Source organism: Tupaia chinensis, unplaced genomic scaffold, assembly GCF_000334495.1.
Source record: "Tupaia chinensis unplaced genomic scaffold, TupChi_1.0 Scaffold000215_1, whole genome shotgun sequence".
Lineage (NCBI taxonomy): Eukaryota > Metazoa > Chordata > Mammalia > Scandentia > Tupaiidae > Tupaia > Tupaia belangeri.
Window position 1 is genome coordinate 4,614,649 of NW_006159690.1, and position 2,793 is coordinate 4,617,441.

Here is a 2,793-nt window from a genome sequence, read left to right on the forward strand (position 1 = left end):
TAGGGGGAAGTCCCCAAATTTTCACATGGAGCATAGCATTGGAAAACAGATGGCTGACATACAAAAGAGCAGGTAAGTCATGCAGTCACTACCTTTGAAATTAATCCATAACTAAAAGGAGCAAAGTTGTAGACCAGAGCTGTCTAACAGAAATATAATGCAAGGTACATATGTCACCTAAAATCTTCCAGTAGCCACATTTTAAACAAAAGCAAAAAGTGATGTTAACTTAAACAATGTATTTTTATTTAACTCAATATATCCAAAATATTATTATTTGAACATGTAATCAAATAAAGTTATCAATGAGCTATTTTACTCTCGTTTTCTACTAACTCCTTGAAATCTGGAGTGTATTTTATACTTTAATACATCTCAGTCCAACCATGAAAGTTTCACTATATTAATCTGTACTTAGATTTCATAAAATGTAGTTTAAAAAGTAAAAGCATACACCCAAGTATGTTTCCAAACATCCTTAAGTTTTCCAATAATTGAATCAAGTATGAACTTTAAAAATTAAATTAAAAATTCAACTCTTTATCATCCTAGCTGTATTTCAAGTGGCAGAAAGCCAAACAGGGCTAGTGGCTAGCATATTCATGCAGGCAGAGACATTCTGGGGTAAAGTGAAAAAACGTTACCCCATCCAGCAGCAAGTCCTTCTATAGTACCCGCTGAACGTTCAAATTATGTCAAAGTATTTTCTGCCCTCTCTGAAGCTGTCAATATTTCAATGATACTCATTCATCAAGCAGCCCTTCCCTGAGACCAAATAACTCTTTTTAGCTCAGAGAGAAAGGTGCATCTCAAGTCAGGAACAGAACAGAAAGTGATTCAAAGACACGCAGCTTCTTCCCAAGGTAATGGAGGAACATCCTGACGTGGTAACTTCGTCGTGCAGGATATTAGTCACCCTGCAAAAGTTACAATCACTGTTTATAACAAGCCTCTCAACTTACATACTCACAGCAGCTGTCATTGCATCTTCCATTCTCTGCCTCGCTCAGCGCTCCCTCCTCACTTCTCCCAGGAGCAGACTCTGTAGAACACATTCCAGGAGCCCCTCTTTAATTCCTTCTGAAAAGGGCTTGTTATTGTTGACACACCGAAACATATGAATAATTCAATAAATGAGTCTCAAGCCATCCTATTAATCATTCATTGGTCTAGATACTTTTCTAAAAAACATGGAAAGTAGCCCCCTAGCCTTCCCCACAGGAACCAATTACAGACACTACAGCTTCCTCTCCCTTCTCACTCCCTATGTCAAAGTTCACTGTGTTCCTCCTGCAGCTGATTTAAAAGTTGATCTTTTAAAGGAGCTGGATTCCTAAGGTGGTTCTATTTTCAGCCCTCTTCCTGTTCTGAAGCTAAAGTTGGAAGGGCTTAGTGGTGATGTCATGGAAGGAAGACTGTTGGCTTTTACAGAAGGGTCTTCTCTGGCAGTGCTGGAAGGCTGAGGTGAGAGCATCTGAGTGTTCACTTCCCATCTTTCCCCCTCCTTCCCTTTGGACTCGCAGCTATTCATTAGCCAGCAGGAGGACAAGTCCAAATAAGCATGCAAACACATTGACACATTTTATACGCGGAACATCTCATAAATGAAAAGACAGGGAGGAAGGAAAATGCTTCACTGTCAAGGAAGGGGGTGACAATTTCCCCTCCCCCCTTATCTATCACAGGACTGGAGCAAGAGGGTGACAGGGACAGCTGCTAAGAATAAAGGGATTATATATCTAGGAGGCTTGAAAAGGGAAATGCTTTTGGGATATTCAGGACAGGAGGAGACCCTTCGTTTCTACCGTTTTCTCCTCCCTTTTGGAATGGTTAGACTTGGGGCTGGGCGTGCCGTCTGCTTGGGAGGCGTGTTTGGCTCTGGAGAACCAAGAGGGGCCAGGGTGGGGCCCAGGAAAAGAAAGCCACAGACTGGCTGCTTAGGCCTGGTTCTGGACTGAGCTGAGGGGAAGAAAAAAAGGGCTGCAGAAGGAGAGCAGATTCGATTAGAAGCTCTCATGGGGAATAAAAAGCGGCGCAGCGGCCGAAGGAGACCACCTCTCTCTTTCGATCTAAGCCCACTGGTTAACTGCTGGCTGTGGAGAGCCTGTCCAGAGGAAAGCGAAAAATCCCAACACGTCTGTGACACAACTAGCAGGGGGGTGGAGACAAACGCACCGAATGCAACCGGCAGGTGAAAGCAGCACTTTTTGGGCAATTCTGGGATGGGGGAGTAGCTAAGAGCCCCGGAGATCAGGGGATTCCCTGATTTCTCTGCTCGCCTTTCCTCCAAAGTGGGAACGAGCAGAGGTGTGGTCTTTCTCTAAGGTGGGAGCTAACAAGGTGGGGAGGGGGTGGGTGGCAGTAGAGTGAGGGAAAGGATTCTTGGCCCGCGAAGGCAGGGAGAAGTCCTAAGGTCAGCTGCGGCCAGAAGCCGGCGGTCTCCGCCAAGCCTCCCCCCTTCCTGAAAACCGACCTGGACCAGCATAAATTACAGCAACGCACCCCCTTCCCCAATAATGTTTCTAATAAAAGAAACGGCCTCTCAGGCCTACATAAAAAAACTGTGACCTCTGATTGATGGAAATAAACAGGTGAGCCCGGAGAGAAGCGGGAAAAGCCTAGGAATGGGAGAATGAAAGGGGTGTGGGGGGGCTTCCCCGCCCTCCCTCCACCCTCCTTCCCCCCTGGCCCGGGAGAAGCTGCGTGGCAGGGGGCAAGCTAAGAATGCCATTCTGACAGATTTCCCTCTCCCCGCCCGTGCCCTTTCTCCCTCCTACCCAGGGTCCAGCGTCC